Raw genomic sequence first — 9297 nt, 5'->3', positions numbered from 1 at the left:
AATGAAGTTGTGAGTTGATCCACTGTCTACGAGTACAATGATCTCGTGGGAACCGATCTTGGCCGCTACACGCATGGTCTTGGGCACGGACCATCCCGTTAATGCATGCAATGTAATCTCCGGTTTTCTTCTACTTGCTGTTCATGGGTGACGTCGTCGCAAAATATGTTGTTGTTGTCCTCACGTCCTTCCAACATAAATATCCGTGGCCCTTGACATTTATGTCCTGCAGTAAACCGTTCATTACAATTAAAGCATAAACCTTGGAGACGTCGCCGTTGCATTTCTTCCCAACTCAATCACCGGACAGGTGCTACGGGCGCTACTCGATTTGCTGGTGTAAGGGCTAATGGAGCTCACACTGGTGGTGCAGGTCATGTAACTCTCCTTTGTCTCATTAGCTGGTCATCTCTCATCCGTGCGAAGCGAATGGCATCTTTTAATGTCTGTGTTTTAAACATGCGGATCCCGTCCGATATCTCTGTCTTTAAACCACCCATGAAGGTCCCACAAGAGCCTTTTGCGTCCAGCCTGTGACCCGATTGCCTAACTGTTCAAATTCCCGTTGGTATTCACGCAGGGAACCAGTTTGTCTGATCCCTGATAGAGCTTCGTCAAAATCCTCACAATCTGAAGGTCCAAAACGCGCCCAAAGTTCATCTTCAAAATCTGCCCATGAGAGAACTCGTCCCTCTTCTTAGAACGTTCTGCGGATCCATTGCCACCATTGGTTAGCCTCTCCTTCCAAGTGATAAGAGCCCAAAGAAACCTTCTTGTCATCGGGAGTGTTCTGGAATTCAAAGAATTGGTTCACACGATTGAACCACTCCGTCGGGTCATCTCCGAAGAATCAAGGAAATTCCAATTTTACTGTTTTGGAGGATACGACAAGCCGTCCTCCATTGTGGCCTTCACGGTATTGGTTACCATGATTTGGAAGCTCCTGATCTGCAAGTAATACATCAGAGAGTCGGTTAAGAGTCTCTTCCAATTGCCGCAGCCTGTCTGTCATGCCGAGCTCCATCCGGTGTAGCCCATCTTGCACCTCACCGAGCCCAGCCTCCAACAGTTCAATATGCTCTTTATTGGTTCCCATAGCAACCTGGCTCTGATACCAATGATAGGTCCCAACACAGCTAATACAAGAATAAGTAAATAAGTTTCTCTTCGGGTGAGAAAATACCGCAAGTTTGATAACAATGATTACTGTTTTTCCAATTGATAACTTTCGGCAGCTTTAAATAAGCCAAGCCATGTACAATAAAACCGAAATAAAAGGAAAGCTGGAAACAGAACATACCAACACGTATACACAAAGCGTAACCAACGGAAATAAAAGTAGCATAACAAATGACGTAAAACTCACAACCGCACGCTAGTGACCTAGTCTTATAGGTGACCCAGTCCACCCCAATTTATTAGCTTCTTCTCCACGTCCAACTTCATCCCACGTATCTGGAATTTGGCCTCAGGGCCCTTGCTGACCGTCGTGGCTTATCATTTAACGGTGAGAATTATTGTCTCCACTGCTATTTGTGGTGTGGTCCACTCGAGCTTTGGTTATGAATCATTTTTGGAATAATTCTCTAAAACGATCTCTCCAATGGATGATCGGTGTGGATATAAAAAATACATCATTGTCGGCCCATGTAACTTTGATATCTTGCAACTGTTTGTACATTTGCGGCCTCGAGGAGCTTCTGTGCTTGTTCATTCACATGAACACATCCACTACAAAGTTGGTAATATCCATGCAGTTCATCGGTTTTCAGCCCATTTTACGACAGGCTTCAAAAATTATGCAGATCTAAATCTTACGTGAAACACACCATAGGAAACAGTGGTGATTGAGTACCTCACCATTAAAATTTTCAATGTAAGATTTTTTTTAACGTTTATTTGCAATCCAATATGTTGATAATGTCAAGAACATATACAAAGATTACTTTAATCTAAAACTTGTGTGCCCAATAAAAGTTTTTAATGGTCATTCATCATTGTTTCTGGTGGTATGGTTTGCATGAGATTTGAAATCTTGTTAAGGTTTGCGACAGCATTCTAAGATGAAATGGAAAAGCAGATGGACTGAGCAGATATACAACAAATACATCCAGGTGTACCCCCCACACAATTAGGACACTATTAGGATAACACCCACTAATGTGTTACCCTAATAATAGCTAAACCACTCCCTTTATCTTCCACGACCAACTCTGGGTGTGATAGGAGCGGATTAGCTATTACCCAGGTGTTACCCTCATTGTGAGGGGCCTTTCTTGGTGAATATCCATCTATTTCCTCACGTAATTTAAGGACATTGTCTCAAAATTTAAGCAGCTCCAAATCTCTAGTGGACCACACCACTGGAAAAGAGTGGTGAATAATGATTAAAAGTTTTTATAGGGCATAAAAGTTTTGGAATAAGTTTATATATTTCCTTTGTCTAATTTTGGTTAGTCTTATGAACTGGTTGGATGGAAAATTAACATTATGAATATACTTACAGTGGGCCTTGGGAAGTTTTTAATGGTGAATGTTCAATCATTACTCACTACAAGAAAATCTGGCTTTAGCAGCGGCTAGAAACGCCCCTAAAATGCCAAGAAACCGCCGGTAAAACTATTACCGGCGATCATACTCGAGCACTAAAGGGGCGTCGCTAATAGTTTTACCGACGGCCGGACCTCTTTACCGCAATTTTTTATGGCCGCCGCTAAAACAAAGACTTTTGCCAGTGCTTCTGTGATTGCCGGTAAAAACTGTATAAAACGCCGGTTGAAAATTAAAAAAAACGCTGGTAAAAACTTTATGAAGCACCTGTAAAACCTTTAAGAAACGCCGGTAAAAGAGTAAGAAACGCCACTAAAAGAAGCAACAAATGGCAGTAAAAGCTATAACAAATGGCGGTAAGATATGAAAAAACACCGGTAAATATTGTGAAAGATGGAAAAAGCGCTGCAAAAGATTATCCCATCGCTGGGAAAAGATACGCAAAAATGCCGGTAAAGGCCTGAGGAAAAGTAGTTTAGAAATATCCAAGTGCCAGTAAAAGTATTTTTAATTGCTGCAATAAGGTTGCCAAAACACTAGAAAATATATGCAAACAATATCGGAAAATACATGCTCAAATTTACGAAGAGTATCTTCTAGCAAACAACTATTGGTTCGTGTCCTAATGTTAGCTAATGCATTGGATGGGCTGAGTGGATATAAAACATGACTTGCAGAAAATCTGCAATGGATGAAGCATAACAACAAAAATTCAGATTGTCCAAATAGCTGACCTAGTGGTGGATGAACCATAATATAAAAAAAAATCAAACTATCCAAATCGCTGACCTAGTGGTGGATGAAGCATAACCAATAAAAATTAAAATTCTATAAAAATACTTATTTTTGGATATTGATAAGTACAATGGCTTCTCTAACTATGTTATCCAAAACCAAGATTCTCCACATTCCACATTGTAATTGTAAAACAATTAAGCCATGTGTCATGAGAAATTCAAGATAAAAACATAGAGATCAATTTATGATATGATAAGTCATCAAAAGATGGCAAATGAAATTTTAAAACACTTACAGGCATGTCAATGTAAACTATCCGTCCATGTAGAGGTAGAGATGGAAAATCCGGGGGAGGTTTTCTCGGCTGTGCTCATTGTATGTAACAGTGTGTTCCACCTGATACAGGCAATGAAAAGAAAAATAAAACACACATCAAGAAGAGAGAAAAACATGATAGAGAAATGAAAGTAATCAAGACCTTTGACTGAGAAAGTGAGTCCCGACTTCCATTCAAATTTTCTATCTGAAACCATTCACTATTACTTACCATAGCGAGTCCCAACTCCTTGACATCTGGCTGAGAAAGCCAAGGTTTCTCTCACCATCCACCCGACCCATCGAACATCGACTCGTATAACAATTTGGATTATTAAAACATGAAGTCAGGTCATGCTTGTTAAATGGGAACACCAAACTGTTAATAGGTGTCTTTAAGCTATCCATTCTATGGATAGAGGTGGCCCAATTGATAATTGGATTGAACCAACTAATCATGTGGCCCACTCAACAATTCATTGGGTGGTCCAATTGATAATTGGATTGAGCCAATGGACTGATCTGATCTAGATTTCAATGCCAGTCCCAGCCCCTCTGTTAATGTAATGATTAGATTATCTGATTTTCAAGTGGATTGCACGATGTCACGTGTTGTAATTGTTCCAACTGAGCTTTCTAGTCTATCTCCTTTATCCGCATCCAAGACCTGCCAAACAATGAAAATAAAAGGAATCGGACAATAAGAATACAAGTATATATCTATTGCAAGTTGGCAGGGAAATGAATTTGCAGGCATAGAATTAAGTTGTGCAGTGAGATTAGTAGGGTTCTGATGCTTGGTAGTGACCTTTTTTTTTTTTTTTTTTTATAAAACTGGTCTTTCTTCATAAAAGCTCTTCTAAGTTCAAAGAAAGAAACCTGAATTTGTGCTAAGCAATAGTGACTTGGACTACTAAATGTGCCACATTAGTAAATACACTAGATGTTGCCTATTCAATCTCTCACACAAAGTCGCCACAAAGTCGCCACAAAGATTGAACTATGCCAAGTCAAGAGAAATGTGCATGAAAACACTTATGAGATTGAGTTGCTAGATAACTTAAATATCTCTCCAACTTTTAATATAGCAGATTTATTTAAGTATCATGACGAGGTGCTTAATGTGCAAGACAAGTTATTACTAATATGGACAAATAGCCTCCACAGAAATGAAAAGAAAAATTTGAACAATTGTTTCATATGGAGACCATTGGCACTTGACAAGGCCAATACAAACAGTACTAGGTGAAATGGAAGAACAAATACTATTTTGAATGCATATGATTTAAGGACGATGAACTGAAAAGATTGGATCCAGACCTCTACTACTTGTACGAAGCCTCAAACTTGCCAAAGTTGAGTTACTTCCAACCCATAGGGGAATGACGTAGGCCCACAGCCCACTACAAGGCATAGTATATGCTAATTTCTTTTCTTTTCTTTTTCGAAGGGCCAGTATATGCTGATTTTGGGCTGTTTGTTGCTGGATTTAGGGCCTAATGTCGGAAACTATAATTTATTGTTTGTGGAAGATATGTGGGTTTATTTGAAGATGAGGTTGAAGATTTTGGGAATGATTTCTTAGATTTGCTTTTACTATTATTTCGTTTTTTTGCCATCTTAAGTAGATTGGATTCCTCTATACTCGAACATTCTTGTGGATGCACCCATCCCTGTTCTTGCAATTTAGGTATAGACATCTCATTGAATTGACAACCAGTCTTCACCAACGAATAAATTCAATTCCTTTAGCCCAAAAGTTTTTAAAGGAAATGAAGAGGATGCAAATATCATTTTCATTTTGATGAGATATGAATTATAAAGAGCATCTATTCCAAAAACTCCATATGATAAGCACTGCTAAGTAATTATTTTGCATGGTAGAACCTCAAGTCAAAATAAAGAGGCAAATTATAGTTGAGGGCAGAATAAGATCATATAGACATTAGAAGTGGGAGAAATAGTGAAGAACCTTCCAATTCATCACTACTATGTGCCCAAATGTCATTTCCATATAGGCGCTTCCACAACAGTAGAGCCCATCTAGACCTATAACCACGCGACTTAACCCATTTCTGCACCAAAAAAACAATTTCTATAATGACGAAAGAGAACACATGTTTCAAGAGAGAGATTGAGTGAAGATGCATGGCTCTTAGAATCATAAAAGGAGAATAAAAGAGGCAAAAGACTTGTATTATCTAATCAAGAGTCATCAGTTTCCTTCTTGTCCACCCAACTTATGGGGATGTGAATGCTAGGTAGTAAGTAAAAGTTATGTGGAGGAGTCACCCACACCCGCAACTACATATAATCAATACAGCATCAACATATAAGCCAAGCAGAACCATGATACTAAAAGCTCAGAAAACATAACTACTGACATAGGTTCCCATTCTCCCACTTGTTCTGCCACAAGCGTTATCGAAATAACAATAGGTGAGACGTGTTCTTGTAGCAGTTGAAATGTGGGAGAGCATAACAACCACTATAAAAGACAGGATGACCCAAACATGCCCTAAATCAACTTCCTTATGACGATATCAGATATGAGCAACAATGCACTGACAGAAACAGAAAATGCATGCATACAACCACTGAATAGATTTAGTAATAGTAAAAGCCAGCTTAACTACTCTGGATAGAGAAAAAAGAATACAAGTTCAGATTTTATAAAGCAGAAAAATGTAGAATTAACAATCTGTGATCGTTGAACAAACTAACAGAGACTAGTTAGTAATTAATACTGACCAAAACTTGAGAAATACACAATAATTTTTTAAGAAGGTGAAAATAATGAGAGAAATGGTACATACTTCAAGTTCGTTGTAATCCATTCCCTTTAGTAGCACCTTTGAGCTTCTAGAACGTATGTTCTTATATGCAGTTCCTAACCAGAAGCATTAGGGAGATCAATGATAAGATTTACAATATAAGAGTTTGATTTAAGCTTCAAATGCAAGCAAAAAAATGCTTCCATACCATCTCTACATATTGTTTCATAAATTTTTTAGATGCATCCAAAATGCAAACTAAGAATTCCAGCAAATTCACATTGCTCTTATAACTAATTAGCAAGAAAGGCCTACATGGACCAGAAGTAATCAATTCTTCAGCTACATTTGGTTGCGAAATTGAAATTGAATTGTGATGTCCACACTGTAGTGAAATATCCAAGTAGTCAAGCATTCATAGTGTTGAAGTAGCACTCATATCAGGAGGTAATGTAATCCAAATCTAGAACCTAGAAGATGATATGCATGCTAGGAAAGGTAATTGTGGTTTGAACATTTCCCGTTTACTGAATATCAACGCAATTCACATGTGCATCCAAACACAGCCTTAACAACTCCCTCACAACATTTATGCTTAAGTAGGATACTCAGATAGTTGCATACAGTTAGGATACTCTCTCTATCTAGCGAAGAAGCTTGGTAGTGACCTTAGAACATAGAAGTGTAGTGACCTTAGTGTTGAAAATATTGTGAGTCTATCACTAAGCCATGAGTAAGGACCCATTTCTTCATCTCTCCATGAACATAATGTGATCCCGAAAGGACAAGTTACTCAAGTTCATTGATAAATGAAGAGCATTCCCTTAATAATTCAATATGTCATAACAATTCAAAACACAAATGTAGATTGAAATCCATTCATAAACAACTCATTATCAATCTGATTCTTATTTGATAGAATTCACATGCAAATGAAGAGTACAAAAGCCCAAATTATTCCTTGATAGAAGCTGCTCTGTTGGTGCCCATTATGGACAGACCAAGCCCCAATGACTCCCAAGATTGAACTGTAGCCATGAAAGTTCAGTCAATTTTCAGTTGAATGTCACCCATTGCAACTTTTTCTATACTTGGCCATCTACTTTTACGGCCACACGCTGAAAGTTTAAGATTGTACCATTGAAGAAAATAATATGGCAAGTCTGGTAGAATGCTAAATATATTGTTAAGAACTTAGGTTTCATGATACAGAACATTCCAATATCTTTAAAAAAAAAATGGAAAACCAACTGTCCAACTGTAGCTGACCACAATTAGTGGGATAAGGCTTCGATGATGATGAATAAGGTTGTCTTTCATATACTGTTGAATTGAATTGAATTGAATTGAGTGGGCTGCATCAAGTTTTTAATGGTGGGCATTCAATCACAATTAGATAATGCCCACCTTAACAATCCTGAAGAAGTTACAATCTCCTTCAAAGGAATCACGTTGTTATGATCAAGTCTTCTTAAAATTGTAATTTCACCTATTACATCATTTACTTTCTGCAAAATACAAAACAAAAAGGGAACCATATTCATAAGCATGAATATACCACTAAAATGACTTTCTCATTAATACATATGATTAGTACATGATTTATTACTAGCCTTGACTAATATGTTTATTAGAATAGAAAGGCCTAATCACAATAGCCTTTCATCTCAAAATCAATACACTACTGAAACTTAAGAGAAGTTAAAATTAGAACTTTGTACTTAGGCTTAAAAAGTGTTGAAGAATAGACGATCCATACAAAGTAAGACACTTAGTTCAAGACATACAGGATTTATATTGTTGCTGTGAGTTAGGATTTATATTACTTATACAAGATCTAACTATTTTAAATATCTATTAACAACTAAGAGATCTACTTAGGAGGCAACGACCTTAACTACTAAAGTACCGACAAGTTTCTTACTTTGAGTTAGTATTTATATCACTTATACAAGAGCTAAATATTTTAAATATGTTGGGAGCAAGAATCAAACCCCTGACCTCAACTAGGAGGCAATGACCTTAACTAGTGAGGAACCAACAATTTCGTTGTTTTGAGTTAGGATTTATATTACTTATATGAGATCAAACTATTTTAAATAACTATTAAAAATCTTAGTACATTCAATTTATAATAAATTAAATATCAAGTCAAGTTGGGTCAAGTCTTCACGTCAACCCAACCCAGCTGCACATCGAGTTGAGTAGAGTTTTGGGTTTTTGAACAATGATTTATGGCAAATGAAGAAATCAAAAGAACTAGAGGTCAATAGCTAATAACTCCTTTTCCTTTTGTTTCTTCATGAAACAACGAAGTCAAAACGAAGCAATGAGTTTCCATCACCACGCAAGAATAGGGAAGGAGAAATGGGAGAACAAGGAATATTGCAATACGCCATTTGTCACGCCCCAAACCCGGAAATCAGATTCACAGGAATCCTGATCGCCGAACCCGGTGCCGACAGCCTCCGTAGTACCCCATTCTCGGTCCCCAGTGTACATACGCTAGGTTCCGATCTTGGGATCCTATAAGGAGGATTTTTCAACGTACATTTGTCTCATAAGAAGCATAATGTAAGTACGATGGCTGAAAACCCCATTATTTTGACAAATTTGTGGTGCCAAAAACACTGCTTGTACTTTGTAATATTGCATAATTGTAAATGTTTGAGACACAGTATGGATGAAGCGAGTCTCAGTGTATGGATGTTGACTACATGAGTGAAGCACAATGCTCAGCTCAAGATATGTCAAGCCACGACATTGTCTCACAAGATCGACTTCGAAAGACAAGACATGTTTACAAGTCAAGACTCGAGAATGTTCAATTGAATTTACAAGTTACAAGTCAAGATTCAAGATTGCATAATTGAAGCTTTTAAGGAAAAGCTACATCAAGATTTCAAGCTTCACTTTCTTT

The 9297-nt window shown here is 37.6% G+C and overlaps 1 long non-coding RNA gene across 3 annotated transcripts; it reads right to left on the bottom strand.

The window, feature by feature from the left end:
* Nucleotides 1–3773: 3773 nt before the first annotated feature.
* LOC131240005 (uncharacterized) lies at nt 3774–8421 on the bottom strand. Of its 3 annotated transcripts, XR_009168552.1 has the most exons (4): nt 7785–8421; nt 6420–6493; nt 5576–5678; nt 3774–4270 (listed from the first exon to the last, which is right to left on the bottom strand). It is a non-coding gene; the product is annotated as an uncharacterized LOC131240005 (long non-coding RNA). The 3 variants fall into 3 exon arrangements; XR_009168551.1 differs by lacking the exon at nt 7785–8421 and having other exon boundaries at nt 6420–7044; XR_009168553.1 differs by lacking the exons at nt 5576–5678; nt 7785–8421 and having other exon boundaries at nt 6420–7044.
* Nucleotides 8422–9297: the final 876 nt, after the last annotated feature.

Source organism: Magnolia sinica, chromosome 3 (genome assembly GCF_029962835.1).
Source record: "Magnolia sinica isolate HGM2019 chromosome 3, MsV1, whole genome shotgun sequence".
NCBI classification, from domain to species: Eukaryota; Viridiplantae; Streptophyta; class Magnoliopsida; order Magnoliales; family Magnoliaceae; genus Magnolia; species Magnolia sinica.
The sequence above is the reverse complement of the archived record's forward strand: the minus strand, read 5'-3'. Positions and strand labels throughout refer to the sequence as shown.